The 18,962-nt window shown below is 42.5% G+C and overlaps 2 non-coding genes across 2 annotated transcripts; one reads left to right on the top strand and one right to left on the bottom strand.

Moving 5' to 3' along the window:
• Nucleotides 1-11,442: 11,442 nt before the first annotated feature.
• Nucleotides 11,443-11,550, top strand: LOC112753403 (small nucleolar RNA R71). Its single transcript, XR_003177791.1, has one exon. It is a non-coding gene; the product is annotated as a small nucleolar RNA R71 (small nucleolar RNA).
• A 5,942-nt stretch (nucleotides 11,551-17,492) lies between these two features.
• Nucleotides 17,493-17,599, bottom strand: LOC112753399 (small nucleolar RNA R71). Its single transcript, XR_003177787.1, has one exon. It is a non-coding gene; the product is annotated as a small nucleolar RNA R71 (small nucleolar RNA).
• Between the last annotated feature and the right edge of the window lie 1,363 nt (nucleotides 17,600-18,962).

Raw genomic sequence — 18,962 nt, 5'->3', positions numbered from 1 at the left:
TTCCTGCTGTCTTCATCCAATCATTCCTACTCCTTTCCATGGCAAGCTTTCTGTAGGGCATCACCATTGTCAATGGCTACTTCCCATCCTCTCTGTGAAAATGGTCCGATGCACTATCACTGCATGGCTAATCATCTGGAGGTTCTCGATCATATTGGAATACGATTCACCATCCTTTTGCGTCTGTCACTACACCCAGCACTCGCGAGTTTGAGGCTCGTCACAGCCATCCCTTCCCGGATCCTACTCGGAATACCACAGACAAGGTTTAGACTTTTTGGATCTCAAGAATGGCCATCCATGGGTTCTAACTTATACCACGAAGATTCTGATTAAGAAATCCAAGAGATACTCATTCAATCGAAGGTAGAACGAAAGTGGTTAAGAAATCCAAGAGATACTGATGATGAGTGTCACGATTATCACATTCATGTTGAAGTGCGAATGAATATCTTAGAAGCGGAATAAGTTGAATTGAATAGAAAAACAGTAGTACTTTGTATTAATTCATGAGGAACAGCAGAGCTCCACACCTTAATCTATGATGTGTAGAAACTCTACCGTTGAAAATACATAAGTGATGAAGGTTCAGGCATGGCCGAATGGCCAGCCCCCATGAAAGTCTAAGATAGCATAAAACTAATCAAAGATCCCTTACAAAGATAGCATAAAGTCCTATTTATACTAAACTAGTTACTGGGGTTTACAGAAATGAGTAAATGATGCAGAAATCCACTTTCGGGGCCCACTTGGTGTGTGCTTGGGCTGAGCTTGAAGTTTACACGTGGAGAGGTCATTCTTGGAGTTGAACGCCAGTTTGTAATGTGTTTCTGGCGTTGAACTCCACTTTGCAACTTGTTTCTGGCGCTGAACGCTAGACTGCAACATGGAACTGGCGTTCAACGCCAGTTTGCATCATCTAAACTCAGGCAAAGTATGGACTATTATATATTGCTGGAAAGCCCTGGATGTCTACTTTCCAACTCAATTGGAAGCGCGCCAGTTGGAGTTCTGTAGCTCCAGAAAATCCACTTTGAGTGGGGAGGTCAGAATCCAACAGCATCTGTAGTCCTTCTTCAACCTCTGAATCTGATTTTTGCTCAGGTCCCTCAATTTCAGCCAGAAAATACCTAAAATCACAGAAAAATACACAAACTCATAGTAAAGTCCAGAAATGTGATTTTTAATTAAAAACCAATAAAAATATACTAAAAACTAACAAAATCATACTGAAAACTATGTAAAAACAATGCCAAAAAGCGTATAAATTATCCGCTCATCAACCCGCAATTACGTTTACCAAGGAAGATGCATCCGGCATCATCTCAGGACACGACAAACCCATGGTCATCACCATTATACTGGGAAATGCAAATCTCTACCGCACACTGATAGACCAAGGGAGCTCCGCCAACATCTTATTTAAAACTGCCTTCGACAAGCTCGGCCTGGAAGATAAAGAACTCAAAGCATATCCAAACAGCCTATTCGGACTGAGAGACACTCTAGTGCAACCACTGGAATACGTCCCGCTACACACAACCTTCGGAAAAGGAAACCAATCCAGGACACTCAAAATAGACTACATCGTGGTCGACGTGAGTTCAGCCTACAACGCCCTAATAGGTCAGACAACATTAAATCAACTCAGCGCAATAGTTTCAACTCCACATCAATGCATGAAATTCCTAACTACAGAAGGGATAGCTACGATAAAAGCAGATCAGAAGATGTCGTGCTGCTGTTATAACGAAAGTCTAAACCTCAGAGGCAGAGGAGAAGAATTCCACACAATCGAACTTGGTGGAGTTCAGAGGTGAGAAGAACTCTGTCCACAACCTGAAGGTGAAGTAGAAAAAGTCCAGATCGGAGACATCCCGGACAAAATAACCAATATTGGCACGATTCTAAAAGGAGACATAAAAGAATCACTCGTGCAATTCTTACGAGAAAACGCCGATCTCTTTGCATGGAAGGCTGCAGACATGCCAGGCATAGACCCCAAGTTAATGTGTCATAAGCTAGCAGTATACCCTGGATCTCGGCCAGTACAACAGAGGCGTAGAAAGCTCGGACCCGAACAATCCCAAGCTGTGGAAGAGCAGGTACAAGCTCTGCTGGAGGCAGGATTCATAAGAGAAGTCAAGTACCCACTATGGTTAGCTAATGTCGTCTTGGTAAAAAAAATCAAACGGGAAGTGGCAAATGTGTACCGACTATACAGATCTCAACAAAGCCTGCCCAAAAGACCCTTATCCACTCCCAAGTATCGACGCTCTGGTAGATGCCTCCTCCGGATATAAATACCTCTCGTTTATGGATCCATATTCCGGAAACAATCAAATCCCTATGTATCCACCAGATCAAGAAAAGACCTCGTTTTTAACACCAAAAGCAAATTATTGCTACATTGTGATGCCCTTTGGTCTCAAGAATGCGGGAGCTACTTATCAAAGGCTAATGAATAAAGTCTTTTCAGATCATATCGGAAAAGTCATGGAAGTCTACGTGGACGACATGTTAATAAAAACACAAAGTGAAGAGACATTATTGTCCGACCTGGTCTGAGTGTTCGATACTATAAGGAAGCATGGCATGCGACTCAATCCTGCAAAATGCACCTTTGCAGTAGAAGCAGGCAAGTTCTTAGGTTTTATGCTCACACAAAGAGGAATTGAGGCAAATCCGGATAAATGCCAGGCCATACTCAACATGAAAAGCCCAACTTGTGTCAAAGAGGTACAACAACTCAACGGGAGACTGGCAGCCTTATCCAGATTCCTAGCAGGATCAGCGATAATATCTCTTCCCTTCTATGCTACTCTAAGGAAATAAAAGAAGTTCGAATGGACAACGGAGTGCGAACAAGCCTTCCACGATTTCAAAAGGTTTCTAGGACGGCCACCTATCCTATCTCGGCCACGAGAAGGAGAACCACTCATATTATACCTCGTGGTAGGGAGTCGGGCAGTAGCCTCGGCACTAGTTCGAGAAGAAGACAGTGGGCAACAACCCGTATATTTCATCAGTAAAGCATTACAAGGATCCGAGCTGAACTACCAAAAAATAGAAAAGTTTGCCTATGCTCTCATACTAACATCTCGACGACTTCGCCCGTACTTCCAAGCTCACACCATTAAGGTTCGGACCAACTAGCCCATAAAAGGGATATTGCAGAAAACAGATCTAGCAGGCAGAATTCTACAATGGGCAGTCGAGTTATCCGAGTTCGGCCTTCAATACGAAGCTCGGAGAGCCATCAAATCACAATACTTAGCCGACTTTATTGCAGAATTTACAGACACTACGGAGACCCCATAGAATGGAATATTTGCGCGGACGGTTCCTCGAATAAAACTGGAAATGGCGTAGGTGTGATAATTGAAAGCAACCAAGGAACCCAAATTGAGCTTTCCCTCAAGTTCGGGTTACCTACCTCAAACAACCAGGCAGAATATGAAGCACTACTAGCTGGTTTGAAGCTGGCTAAGGAGGTTGGAGCCCAAAAACTCATCATCTTCAGCGACTCACAAGTAGTCACCTCACAAATAACAGGGAGCTACCAAGCCAAGGATCCCACCATGAAAAAGTATTTGGATAAAATCAGGGAACATCTCGAACAACTCGGGGAATATGAGATCCGCCACATACCCTGCGAACAAAATGCCCGAGCTGACGCACTCTCAAAACTAGCCAGCACCAAAACAGGGGGCAACAATAGAAGCCTCATCCAGGAAATGCTACAAAACCCGTCAATCTCGGAAGAGGAAAAAGTCCTAGCCATTACAGGTCAGGATCAAGGATGGATGACCCCCATAATTAACTACCTCAAAACAGAAACACTCCCCACAGATGAAAAGGAGGCAAAGAGGTTGAAACGGGAGGCACAATACTGCACTATCATAAACAACACCTTATACAAAAGAGGGATTTCAATACCATTATTAAAATGTGTGCCGACCTCCAACACAAGGGAAGCTTTAGAGGAAGTACACAGTGGCATTTGTGGCAATCATCTCGGAGCACAAGCTCTCACCAAAAAAGTACTTCGGGCGGGATTTTATTGGCCAACTCTACAAAAGGAAGCTACAGAATTTGTAAAGACATGTCCACCATGCCAGAAACATGCCAACTTTCACATCACCCCACCAGAAGAGCTCATCAGCGTAACCTCACCTTGGCCATTTGCAAAATGGGGACTCGATCTTCTCGGACCCTTTTCCCATGGATCGGGACAAGTTAAATTCCTCATAGTAGGGGTAGACTACTTCACAAAATGGATCGAGGCAGAGCCCCTAGCCAACGCCACCGCTCAAAGAAGCCGGAAATTCCTATATAAGAACATCGTCACAAGGTTCGGGGTTCCATACTCCATCACCACAGACAATGGCACCCAATTCACAGATGCAGGCTTCAGAAAGTTAATGGCCGACTTGAACATAAAACACCAGTTCACCTCCGTCGAACATCCCCAAGCCAATGGACAAGCCAAAGCGGTCAACAAAGTCATACTGGCTGAGCTAAAATAGAGATTACAAGATGCAAAGGGAGCTTGGGCCGAAGAACTCCTACAAGTCCTATGGGCATATCGAACAACGCCACATTCCACCACAAAGGAATCACCCTTCCGATTAACATACGGAACGGAGGCAATGATCCCAGTAGAGATCGAGGAAGGGTCGCTTAGAATGGTCTGTTACAATGAAGAAGCCAACTTCCAACTTCAAAGGGAAGAACTCGACCTACTTCCTGAGATCCAAGAAAGAGCTCGGATTAGGGAAGAAGCACTAAAACGTCGAATGGCTTCCAGATATAATCAAAAAGTAGTGCCAAGAGGTTTCGCTGAGAATGATCTCATCCTAATCCGAAATGACATCGGAACAACTCGACCCGGAGAAGGAAAGCTGGCAGTAAACTGGAAAGGACCCTACCGAGTCATAGAAGTACTTGGGAAGGGCTACTACAGGCTATCCGAACTCGACAGGCGAGAGCTTCCTAGATCGTGGCACGCCTGCAACCTAAGAAGGTACTATAGCTAGAGAAGGTAAAAGATCTCATCATAGGATGCACTCTTTTTCCTGAAAAGGTTTTTTAATGAGGCACCAAGTTGAGATCCAGAAATTGTCCGACTCAAAAAGATAAAAACTCTATATGTACATATTTTCATTCTCTTTTAAATAAAAAATATTAGACGTTCTACAAAGTTTTCAAGACGCATTAATCTGAAATATTCATCATCCGATTATAAAGCGACAGATTGGCAGAAAGTTAAAAACAAATTCACTGCACGATCACGATAAAGACCAACAGAGATGAAAACCAGATTCATCTAAAGGTCGACTAAATGAGGATTTAACCCGCCTTCTACAAATCGGCAAAGATGAAAACAGAATAATGCAAGAAGTTATCGAAAGTGATCCGGAGAAAGGACCTGACGAGGGCCTGATGGATTGCTAAATAATAACTTAAAAGACTGGCCGACGTTAAGAAGTCGGACCAAGTTAAACCAAGTTATAAGTAAACCCTGGAAAGAGGTCTGGCCAACCCTATAAAAGAGGATTACTTTAACTTAGAAGGGCTCGACATGACGAAGTCGGCCCAAACCTGAACAAGGTCCAAGAAAGAGGATTACAAAAATAACTTAGAAGGTCCCCGACATGACAAAGTAGGCCCAAAACATAAAGTTATAGAAGTAATCCATGAAAGAGACCTGAACAAGGTCCAAGAAAGAGGATTACAAAAATAACTTAGGAGGGCCCGACATGACAAATTCGGCCCAGAACATAAAGTTATAGAAGTAATCCCTGAAAGAGACCTAAACAAGGTCCAAGAAAGAGGATTACAAAAATAACTTAGGAGGGCCCGACATGACGAAGTCGGCCCAAAACATAAAGTTATAGAAGTAATCCCTGAAAGAGACCTGAACAAGGTCCAAGAAAGAGGATTACAAAAATAACTTAGAAGGGCCCGACATGACGAAGTCGGCCCAAAACATAAATTTATAGAAGTAATCCCTGAAAGAGACTTGAACAAAAGTCCAAGAAATAGGATTACGAAATAACTTGATCCGACATGACGAAGTCGGTCCACATAAGGAAGGACCCGACATGACGAAGTCGACCCACATAAAGTGCGAAGGCTACAAAAAGTAATACTTGGCAGAGACCTCACAAAAGGTCCAAACAAAACAGGATTTTTGTTTGTTGCCTCAAAGGAATCAAAGCCACAAGCACAAAAGCAACTCAAAAAGATCGAGCAACAAGGCTCTAGCACTACCAAAAGCCTAGAAAAAGTGCCTAGACGAGATAAAGATCGACATGATACTAAAGGCGCGAAGTTGTGATAAAAACAAATTCAAAGGTGCTACCCAAATCAGCCCCAAGAACTTGGAAGCTATTTTTTGTTTTTCAGCCTAAAGTTGCTAAACAAGCAACTAAACAAGTGTCAACAGTCAGTAAAATGAAATTTACAAAATAAAGAGTTTAAAAGCCCACAAGTCGGGCTATCTACACAATCAAGATAAAAAAGTTCAGTTAAACATCAGAAGCCTTCCCGGTAGCATCAGCACGGAGTGAAGGAGGGTGAGTTTGAATGGGCACAGCATCCACGGTCCCATCATCCCGATTCAGGATTTGACAGTCCGGATCGAATACGGGATGACCGATCTCAACTGAAGGAACTGTAGAAGTTGACACTTTGGCAGTAGGCGCAGGGGGAGGTTCGACATCATCATCATCCGGGTCATCAGGGACAATCTTACCATCCCTCACAACATTGTCTAGGCTGAAGAGAGAAAGGTTGACCTCGGGAGCCAGAATTCGAACTTGCTCTTTCAGGTTCTCATAAGCAGCATTCACGCTGCGACAAGATGACCCTGGAGCTCTGAGTAATCAGCTCGGGCAGATTCCAACTCCTCCCTCAGATGCATTACCTCCCGATAGGATGTAACGTAGCTGTCTTTATGCCTTAAAGTCATGTCCTCGGCTAACCTCACAGAAGCTGCCAAAGCAAGGGAGCTAGCCTTCTCGCTCTCCAGCTCCTTCTCCAGTTTGGTCACTTTCACTTCGAGCTCCTCCTTCAAGCCCTTCATCCGATCAAACTCCTGTTTAGCCTCCTCCATGAAGGCTTTAGTGGCATGAAGAGGAAGATTTTGGGCAGTTCGGTACAAGGCAGCTCCCATGTGCGCCATCTTAACACTACTCCGAGTTATAAAGTCCAAATGGCGAAGGAGTGATACATCATCCATAGGGAGGGCACAATAAGGACCGATCTGCTGATCTACGAACTCGACCGCGTCAAAATCAGGGGCATCAAGGTTGAAAGGCTCAATTATTTTTTGCTTTTTGTTGGGAGGAGCGCCAGAAGTGGCAACAGAGGCTTGGGAAGGATCAACCAAACGAACCCGGGGAGTCAGGATTACCTTCCTCGCCCTAGGTGAGCTTGGAACGGCCGGCTTTGACTGGGCCTGGGATGATCTCTCCCCAGCCGCCTTGGCCGAGACGTTTTGGGCTACGGTAGCTTTCCTCACCCTTTTAAAGGCCTTCATAGATTCATTATTCTTAATCATCTCTGCAAGTAAAACACAACAGTAAAGTATCAAGTCACAAATCGGAAAAGAGTTTGCAAATAATATAGGAGCAGACAAAAGAGGAAAATCAAAATACTACCCAGCTCAGTTTGGAGAAGAGAGGGATTGGTTAAAAATTTCTTTGTGTCGAGATGGGGAGGCTGGCCCCAGTGTTCTTCCAGAACAATCATGAAAGCTTGCTCAGCCTCATCCAACATTTCCCATGTATATCTGGATACTCTCACATCCTTTTGCCATTCCAAGGGAAAGGCAGGCTCATCATTTTCATCCAGAAAGAAGGGCCGAGCTCCTTCAACAGCTCGGACCTTAAAAAAGTAATTTTTAAAATCACAAAAAGATTCGTCAAACATGGAGAAGACCTTCTTTCCCTGGGAAGCTCGGAAAGAAACCCAAGCGGCTTTCTTCTTTACTACCCCAGGCTTCGTCAAAACAAAGAGATAGAAGAAAAGAGATTGTGAAGCAGGAATACCAAATCCATGACACAACAATTGAAAAATTTTTATGAAACCCCAGGAATTGGGGTGAAGTTGGGAAGGAGCAACATTACATGACCATAACAAGTTGGTCTCAAAATTGGTGAAAGGAAGAGTAATACTCATTTGACTAAAAAAGAAGTCGTAGGTGTAGAAAAAAGGGCGCTCTCCGGCAATTCGAGTAGAGAAATAGACCCTCTCCTCAGAACTCGGAGATACAAGTTCATAGTTCTTTTCATCACCACCACTACCACAGATCTTATGAAATTGTCTAAGTTGCTGACAGAACTCAGAGTCAACCAAAGAAATACACAACAAAATCATAGAATCCACCCAATCAGCCATGCCCTCATGGACTTGGGAAGACGTCTCAACAATATTTTTGCAAGAAGACATGAGGCCAACTAATCCTACAACAAGAAAAGAAGATCGGATTACTAAAAACCATCTCGGACGAAGGACAAAACAACTCGACTAATATGATTCAGATGACACAAACAACAAAAGGAAAATCCCAGAACCCGCACAGAAAGGTCCAGGGGCGTCCTTTGGAGGCAGTTAGGGAACAAGGATTTAGGAAAAACCTACAAAGCTAACGAGAAAAACTCTTTAAAGTGAAAAAGAAAGCAGCATGCATCCCAGAAAGCTACAAATCAGACAAAGCCAAAACAGCTATATTCCAAATTCATAGTCTTAGCTTATCAACAAACACAATGGCAAAGCATATCAAAGAAAAAGTCATCAAAGATGCCACCTTTTCCAAGAAAAAAAAAACCCCTAGAAAAAGCAAAATGACAGAATTCATCAGTATAAGCAATCAGCATGACAAAAGGAACAATCTTTCAAAGAAAACAAGCAACGTGAGCCCCAGGAATGCACAGGGACCATTTCAAAAGCAAAAAGAAAACTCTTAAGCAGCAAACAAGCAGGCACAATGCGAAAAGATTCATACTTCAAGAGAAAATCGAAACCCTATCAAAAATCGAAGGCAAAAATGACGAGAGAGGCACAAAGAAAGAAAAACCAACCTGAACAAATGGAGAAGCTTCGAGGAAGGTTGAAGATGGAAAGATGGAATCGCCCGCAAAATCGCTGAATGACGCCGCAACGCAAGAAAGGCAAAATGTAGGCAAAAAATAGAAAGCGAGAGAACGAAGGGAGAAGTTACAAAGAAAAATGAAAGAGAGAAACCGTTTCTGATTGCAAAAATTCAAAATAAAAGCCAAGGAAAACGGGGCAATTAATACCAATTAATGAAGGTATTAAACTCTCGCACGTTCCCAAGAACAAAGCGCTGATATAAAAGCGCGCGCTTTTAGAGGAAGACGTTCCACATTCAAAAAAAAGGTTCTACAAAGAAAGGAATCGACAAAATGCTCGAGTTCGGCTTCACTAGAGAAAGATCGAAGTCAAGGACTCGACCTCAAAGCAGAAGACCGAGCTCAAGCAGGGGCACTGTTCACATCCTGGGTCGAGCTATCCGATCCGGGATGTTCAGTAATAAAGCGACCGACCTCCTCAGGTCAGGTTATCCGACCTCTTCTCAAAGAGGTCGGTCAAATCGACAGGAAAGCCTAGTAAGGGGCCCAAATAGAGGAACACGACCCAAATCCAAAGGCAGTCCAATCCTATAGAGATAAGGGCGGTTCCCTTGAAAATAAGCTGACCTCAACTCAAAGATAAGATAAGATAAGATAACTAACTTATCTTATCTAAAAAGGTCACTCTACACCATTATAGATACACTGGAGCACCAAGGTATAACTCATACTCTGATTCTACTAAAAAACCTGTTTAATACCCATGCTAACTTAAGCATCGGAGTCTCTTGCAGGTACCCCCCACCTTCCGGTGATCAAGGATCAGTAGTGCAGCCAGTCTAACAAGTCGGACACGACAGCTCCGGCCACCACCCATCAGCTGGACACGTCATCTCCGACCCTACAGAAGATCTCATCCGAGATCGACTTACAGTTTCAGGTAACCCTTGGAACAGTAACCATGCATAGACCTGGGTCACTACATTTTTCAGGTATATCACCCACTAAAGCAGATAAGGAGCTACCTAGAGGAATAGTTTCTAATTCACTTAATTTATCTTTATGCATGCACAAATCTTTTAGAAACTTAGTATATCTAGGTACCTGCTGAATGGCATCAAAAAGTGGAATGGTTACCTCAACCTTTTTAAAAATTTCTACCATTTTAGGGTCTAGTTCCACCTGCTTTCTGGGCTTCCTAGCAAGGTGTGGAAATAGAATAGGAATGGTGCCACTCTGGCGCCACTCGCAGCTTCTGCGTCTCTTGGTGCTCCATTCCTAGATTGAGCTGCTTCTTCTTCAACCAAGTCTTGTACTACATCTTCTTCTTTAGCATCCTCTACTTCCACAGTACTTTCAACTGGAGTGTCATCTTTTAAGCTTGGCTCCGCATGACTCCTCTCTGGTAGTGTAGTCCCGGACCTCAAAGTAATGGCGTTGATTCCTCCTTTAGGGTTGGGTATAGGCTGAGATAGAAGTGTACTGGAGCTTGCAGGTTGATTGTTGGAGGCAAATAGTGAATCCATCCGGGAGACGAGAGCTTGTAAAATAGCATTTAGACCGTTCATGGTAGAGTTAACTGTATTATGAATGTCTTGCATCATAGTGCGAAGCATCTCATCATTAGAAGAAGAAGGGGGGTAAGTGATTTGAGGGTGTTCTGAGGTGCTTGGGACTGCCTTTGGTAAGGTGCTCTGTAAGGCTGGTTCTAGTTCTGCTGTCTGTTGTTGTTGTTGTTGTTGTTCCACCTCTAATTTCCATTGTTGTCTCTGCCTCCTCTGTTGTAGTTGTCCCTCCATTCCTGGTTGGAATTATCTTTCCATCCATGGTTAGAGTTGTCTTGCCAACCTTGATTGTAGGTTCTACCTTGGTTATAATTGCCGCCTTGTTGATTGTATCCTTGATTCGAGCGGTCATAAAAATTATGAGTAGCTGCCAAGGTGTTGTCTTCTTGTTGGAGTTGCGGACACTCATCAGTGTAATGAGTATAATCAGCACATATTCCGCATACTCTTTGAGGAACCAACTGTTGACTTTGTTGTTGTGGGGGAGGCTGAGGTTGTTGTTGATTCAGCTGTATCTACTTCAGTAGGTTGGTCATCTCACATATAGCCTGTGTGAAAGCAGTAGTCTCATTGCTAGAGGAAACCTCTGCAACAGCCTTGGGATGGTTGTTCCTGTGCCTCCCGTTCCGAGTAGATTCTGCTAGATCAATGATCAGTTGTCACGCTTCATCCGCGGTCTTGTACTTTTTCAGAGAACCATTACTCGCACTATCCGATGTAGTTTTATCCTGAGGCTTCATGCTTTGTGTGAAGTAGCTGATCAACACCAACTTGTCAATCATGTGGTGAGGGCATGCGTCCAGAAGATTCCTGAAGCGCTCCCAATACTCATAGAGAGTCTCTGATTCGCCTTGAACAATGCAAGAAATCTCCTTCCTCAGTCTATCAGTAACTTCAGCTGGAAAGTATTTTTCCAGGAATTCTCTCCTGAGCATGTCCCAGTTAGTAACAACTGCTTTAGGTTGAGTGTAGTACCACTCCCTCACCTTTTCCTCAAGAGAAAATGGGAAGGCGGTTAGCAGAATAGAAGTCTCATCTGCACCATGACGCCTAACAGTAGAACAGGCTGTCTGAAAATCCCTGAGGTGCTTGATAGGCTCCTGAGCAGGTATGCCATGAAACTTAGGCATTAAGTTGATTAACACAGTCTTCAGTTCAAAATCTGTAGCCAGATTTAGGTGACGCGCTTGATACGGTTGCAGTGTAAAGTCTGGAGCTCTAACTTCCTGGAGAGTAATCCTCCTAGGCTGTGCCATGTTACCTACACATAAATCAATAGTATCAGTAGAAAAAGAGCTTGTTTCTTCCTTAGATAGCGCTTCAGATTTGCCCTCTGATGAGATTGGTGAATTGGCAAGAACCACTTCACCACCCTCAAAAGCTAACTGACGCCGAGCTCGCCTAATACGTGAAAGAATTCTTTCAATTTCAGGATCAAATGCGGCTAAGCTCGGGTCAGGCAGAGAACGCGTCATTCAATGAAAGAAACATACAGCTCATGGTAATAAAATAAAATAAAATATGCAAAAATTAAAAATATGTACAACAACTAATAATTTAGCACGCAATTGTAACTCCCCGGCAACGGCGCCAAAAATTGATGCGAGCGGAAATCAGCCTATTAAGAAATTATAGTAAGAACAGCATTGCAAGTACAATTCTTAACCAGCAAAAATCCGCTTATCAATTTAGAAAGGGTTGTCACAAACTTTAGAATAAAATACTGGGAGTATGAATCCCAGGTCGTCTCCCAACGAGTTGAGAAAAGAGTGCTATTTTATTAGTTAGGAGTTTTCCAAGAATTTTTAAGAGTTGAAGAACAGAAAAGTAAATGACTGTAAATTAAAGCAATGAGAATTAGCAAGAGAATTTATATAATCAATTAAAAAGCCTTGACCGGGGGAATGATTAATTGGAAGTTCTATCCTTGTTGGATTTTCCCAAGTGTAATATTAAGAGGTTATTGTTCTACTTAGTCATCCCTTACCTGATAAGGGAAAGTCAAGTAACTAACTAACCAACTATAAACCTCAGGTCCTAATCCTCTCTCCAAGGAAGGATTAGAGTTAGAGACTAGAGTCAGCCAACAACTTTCAATTAAAATTAACACTTGAGTATTCCAACTCAAGGGTCTCCTTTTAATCAACCCCCAAGTCAAGTTAGGAGTTTACTCCATTGACATGAATATAACGTTCACAAACATACAAGAAGAAGACATGATAAATTAAATAAAATAGGAATTGAAAATTAATTAAAAGTAAAAGTAGTCCTTTGCATTAATAAATCCCAAAATGCAACATACATATCTGAACAGGGTCAATAAGTAATCAAAAGAGTAAAGGAATAAGAAAGCAAACTAAAATAATAACAACTTCAACGGAGGTAGTGACTCTTCTCAAAATCCAAAGCAAAAGCATAAAACTATAAAACTAGAAATCTATGAATGTGTAAAAAACCTAGAGGAGGAGTGATTTCTCTCTAAGATTCAAAACTAAAACTAAAACTATGTGAATGAGAATGTCTGTTGAGTCTCTGCTTGTCCCCTGGCTCTAGTCTGTGTTTCTAGGCCGGAAACTGTGTCCAAACTCGGCTCAAAATTGCGCCCAGCATTTTCTGCAATTACTGCAGGTTGCGCATCTCACGCGTACGCGTCAGTCACGCGTACGCGTCGCTGGTCAACTTCGCGTATTACGCGTACGCGTCAAGCATGCGCATGCGTCACCTGCGGACTCCGATTCACGCGCACGCGTCGTCCATGCGTGCACGTCGCTTTTCGCTGGTTATCTCCTTTATTTCTTGTGGTACTTCCATTTATGCAAGCTTCCTCTCCATCCTCTAAGCCATTCCTGCCCTATAAAGCCTAAAAACACTTAACGCACAGATTACGGCATCGAATGGTATAAAGGGGGAATTAAAATACACAATTTAAAGGCTTAGGAAGCAAGTTTTCAATTATGGAACAAAACTAGGAAGGAATTGTAAAATCATGCAATTCGTATGAATAAGTGTGCAAGGACTTGATAAAAATCACTCAATTGAGCACAAGATAAACCATAAAATAGTGGTTTATCACCCAGCAAAGTGCACCTTCACGATAGAAGCTGGCAAATTCTTGGGCTTCATGCTCACCCAAAGAGGAATTGAAGCAAACCTAGATAAGTGCTAGACTATACTTCACATGAAAAGTCCGACCTATGTCAAAGACGTCCAGCAGCTTAATGGAAGACTAGCCGCTCTATCTAGATTCCTAGCCATATCAGCCCTAAGATCTCTCCCCTTCTTTGCAACCTTAAGGAAGGGACAGAGGTTCTAGTGGACCCCAGAATACGAACAAGCCTTCCAAGATTTCAAGAGTTTTCTGGGACAACCACCTGTCCTTACCCGACCTCGGGAAGGTGAAGAGCTCATATTATACCTCGCCATAGGAAATCAAGCAATAGCCTCAGCACTAGTTAGAGAGGACGAAAGTGGGCAACAACCCATCTACTTCATCAGTAAAGCTCTACAAGGGGTTAAACTAAACTATCAAAAGATAAAAAAGTTCGCCTACGCTCTCATATTAACTTCTCGACGCCTCTGTCCATACTTCCAAGCTCATGATGCCAGGGCATTTCGACCAGTTTCACTGACCTTTTCTTTATTGTTTTAGGGTAGTTTCATGCATTTTCTTAGGAATTAAGCAAGTTTTGGGTAGAATTTTACTTACATCTTGATTCAAGCAACATTGTGAATTTTATATGATTTCATGAGAATTATGCATGAATTTAATGACAAATTGGATGATGCATGACTCATAACTTGGATTAGAGCTTTGATGCACTTTATTTGCTTGATTTCAGGACAAAGGAAGCAAGGAAAAGCCACGTTAGTAGCCACGTTAGTAGCCACGTTAGTCTAACTAACGTGACCACTAACGTGGAATGGGATCTAGCTTGCAACGTTAATAAGAAAAGTGATCGCCAATAACGTCTTCGAAGCCATCATAGCCCACGTTAATTTCCACGTTAACTACATTAACGTGGCAGTTAACATGGAAGAAAAGGAAGCTCCAAGCATTAGTGGTAAAAGTAAGTGCCACTAACACTCCAAAAAGGCAATTGGCCACGTTAAGAGTCACGTTAACACAGCTAACGTGAACTCTAACGTGGAAGAGGAAGATAATGCCAACGTTAGTGACACTCACCTTTGTCACTAACGTTGGACTAAGCCCATATTGGCTACGTTAAGAGCCACGTTAACTTGGTTAACGTGAAATCTAACGTGGAAAGAGCAAGGAATCGCCAACGTTAGTGACACTCACCTTTGTCACTAACGTTAGACTAAGCCACTATGAGCCACGTTAGTTACCACGTTAAGTGTATTAACGTGGAAGCTAACGTGGAGGAAAGAATTGATGAGCCAACGTTAGTGACACTCACCTTTGTCACTAACGTTGGAGATGGCAATCACCACCACGTTAGTGGCCACGTTAAGACAATTAACGTGGGCACTAACGTGAGAAGGGGCGTTTGGAGCGTTAGTGACAAAGGTAAGTGTCACTAACGCTCTCGAGGCTAAGGTATGCCCACGGTAAGAGCCACGTTAGTTATACTAACGTGGACTCTAACGTGAGAAAAAGGGGCTAAGGGCAACATTATTGGCAAAGGTAAACGCCAATAACGCTCACAATGGACCAAGAGGCAACGTTAGTGGTCACGTTAGTGCCACTAACGTTGAAGTTAACGTAACTCATCTTGGGCTAGGAACGTTAGTGCAAAAGGTGATTGTCACTAACGTTCTCAAACCCACATTTTCAATTACGTTAACGCCACTAACGTCCAAGCCAAAGTCCATCCCTACTTCACACTTTCTCTGCAAGTAAAGCTGAGCCCACTGAAGATTCCAAACTGCTTCAACTCAAGATCTAAAGGCCCATATCCAAGACTTAAAGAGCCAACTGGAAGATCAGAAGAGTAGTATATATAGGAGTAGTTTTAAACTAGAGAAGGGCAGCTTTTGGATTGAGAGAACTACTCTCTGTATAATTTTACTTTCTCTGCAACTTCTAGTTTTACTTTCAGAATGCATTCTCCATCTTTGTTTTCCATTCCCAGAGCCATGAACAACTAAACCCCTTTCATTGGGTTAGGGAGCTCTGTTGTAATTTGATGGATCAATAATAGTTTTCATTATTCTTCTTCTTTCTTTTCTCTTGATTTTACTAGAAAGCTTTCAATCTTCATCCAATTGGGTAGTTGTCTTGGAAAAGAAGCTATTCATACTTGGATCTCTTCGGAACCTTGGAAGAGGAATGAAGAGATCATGCTAGAAATGCTTTCTCATGTTGGACCAAATTGGGGTTTGGATGGATATAGTGACATATAATCCTACCAACACTTTGATTTGGAAATACATGTGGTATAATCAGTGACCATACTTCATCTCTTCTCATGAGAAATTAGACCAAGGAATTGGCTATTGATCAAGATTTGAGAGATTGAATTACCAAGGAATTGGAGTTCAATCACTTAAGATTGCCAAGGAGATCAATGAATGCATTGATTGAGGAAGAGATGAAAATGAACTTGATCCGGAGAATGCAACATCTCCTAAGCCCAATGAATCCCCTATTTCTGATCTTACCTATTCTCTTTAATTTCTGCAATTTACGTTCATGCTAAATTCCCCATTCCCCATTTAAGATTCTGCAATTTACCTTCCGCCATTTACATTCAGCTCTTTATTTCCAGTATTTACATTTTCTGTTATTTACTTTTCCGCCATCTAATTTCCTGCAACTCTCACATTAAATTCTGCTTAGCGTAACTAGAACATTCCTCTAATTAAAGTTGATTGACCAATCAATCCCTGTGGGATTCGACCTCACTCTATTGTGAGTTTTTACTTGACGATAATTCGGTATACTTGCCGAGGGAAATTTGTTGATAGACAAGTTTCTGTGAATCAAGTTTATGGCGCCGTTGCCGGGGATTGATTTTGTATCAACAATGATTAAGTTGGTCGATAACTAGATTGAGTATTTTTTTTTTGTTTAATTTCATCTGAGTAATTTACTTTCAGTTTTAGTTATTTCCATCCCTTTACCCTTTACCCGTTTGTGGTGTTATCTGCACATTTTTTTTACTATTTAGTTCACTGACCCACTAACTATTTGATATATTGCATCACTCACACTAACAACATTTCTGCAGAGAATACTGTCTGCATCTATCTTTCTTGCTTGTGATTTGTGGGTTGTATGACAGGTAGAAGAAGCAGTGCTTTAACTTCCTTTGATTCTGAATCTGAGAGGACCTTCCTTAGATTGAGGAAGGAAGCAAGAGGAAAGAGAGTCGTTAGTGCTGAGGAAGAGGAAGAGTACTTTGAACCAGACATGGATGAGAATATGGAAAACCATCATGAAGAAAAGGCTCACAACCATGGCAGAGAAGGCCCAGTGCATCATGCTGGGTAAGAGAGAAGAGTTCTGGGATCTTACATCAATCCAAACCCAGGAAACTGTGGAAGTAGCATCCAAAAGCCAACCATACATGCCAACAACTTTGAACTAAAGCCACAGCTCATCACCCTTGTTCAGAACAACTGTTCATTCGGAGGAAGTGTGCAAGAAGAACCCAATCAACATCTAACCACCTTCCTGAGGATATGTGATACTGTGAAGTCTAATGGTGTTCATCCTGAAACCTACAGACTGCTTCTATTCCCCTTCTCACTCAAGGACAAGGCATCTAAATGGCTGGAATCCTTCCCGAAGGAAAGCTTAACAACCTGGGAAGATGTGGTGAACAAATTCTTGGCAAGATTCTATCCTCCTCAAAGAATCAACAGGTTGAGAGCTGAGGTTCAAACTTTCAGGCAACAAGATGGTGAGACTCTCTACGAAGCATGGGAGAGGTTTAAAGATCTGACAAGAAGATGCCCACCAGATATGTTCAATGAATGGGTACAGCTACACATTTTCTATGAAGGTCTTTCTTATGAATCAAAGAAGGCAGTAGACCACTCATCCGGGGATCTCTGAACAAGAAGAAGACCATTGAAGAAGCCATAGATGTCATTGAGACTGTAGCTGAGAATGACTACTTCTACGCTTCTAAAAGAGGCAACACTAGAGGAGTGATGGAGCTTAACAATGTGGATGCATTGATAGCTCAAAACAAGATGATTACCAAGCAGTTGGCTGACCTTACCAAGAAGATGGAGAGGAATCAAGTAGCAGCAATCACCACTTCAGCAGCAACTCAAGAAGGAGTGAATGAAGAAGCAGATGATAGTCAGGAGCAAGCCAACTACATTGAAAATTCACCTAGGCAGAACCATGACCCATACTCCAAAACGTATAATCCTAGTTGGAGGAACCACCCAAACTTTGGGTGGGGAAACCAACAAGACCAAGGCCAAGATCAGAGACGTCACAACCCCAACAACCATGCGGCTCACCAACATTCTCCACAGAGATCATATCAGCACCCACTTAACAACACACCTCAACATCCATACCAAAGCCAAAATGGCCCTTCTCATCCCTCCAATCTCAACTCACCATCATCGGAAGAAAGACTATCAAGAATTGAGACTCTACTTGAAGGCATATGTAAGGAAATCCAAGATAACAAAGTGTTCAAAGAGGAGGTGCGAGCCAATATCAAGAACCAGGGAGACATCATCAAGAGGTTGGAATTTCAAGTGGGATACCTCTCTAAGAAGATTCCCAAACCTACTCATAGCTTCCCAAGTGACACAGAGAAGAACCCGAGAGGTGAAGTAAAGAAGGTCAGATGGGAAGATTGCAAGATGGTCACTATAAGTGATGAGGGGACTGAAGAAGAGCCGAACAAACCATTAGAACAACCTGGAGATACATCAGTAGAGAAACAGGAAGAGGATCACCAAGAAACCAAAATTTCACAGAAGGAGCTGCTGAGACTCTATGCACCTTTTCCCCAAAAACTCAAGGGTGGTGTAGAAAAGAGAATATACTCAAGGTTTCTTGACATGTTTGCATCTCTCCATGTAAACATACCATTCATCAAGGCCCTCCAACAAATGCCCTCATACATTAAGTATATGAAGGAATTGCTGACCAGGAAAAGCTCACTCAAAGGAGGGCAAACAATAGTGATGAATAAGGAGTGCAGTGCTCTCATTCAACCAGAGTTGCCTATAAAAAGGAAAGACCCAGGGAGTTTTCACATCCCCTGTGCCATAGGAGAAACAATATTTGACAAAGGACTCTGTGATCTGGGAGCAAGCATCAACTTAATGCCTTTATCCCTTATGAAGAAGCTGCAGATCA

The sequence above is a fragment of the Arachis hypogaea genome, chromosome 15, assembly GCF_003086295.3.
Source record: "Arachis hypogaea cultivar Tifrunner chromosome 15, arahy.Tifrunner.gnm2.J5K5, whole genome shotgun sequence".
NCBI lineage: Eukaryota > Viridiplantae > Streptophyta > Magnoliopsida > Fabales > Fabaceae > Arachis > Arachis hypogaea.
The sequence above is the reverse complement of the archived record's forward strand: the minus strand, read 5'-3'. Positions and strand labels throughout refer to the sequence as shown.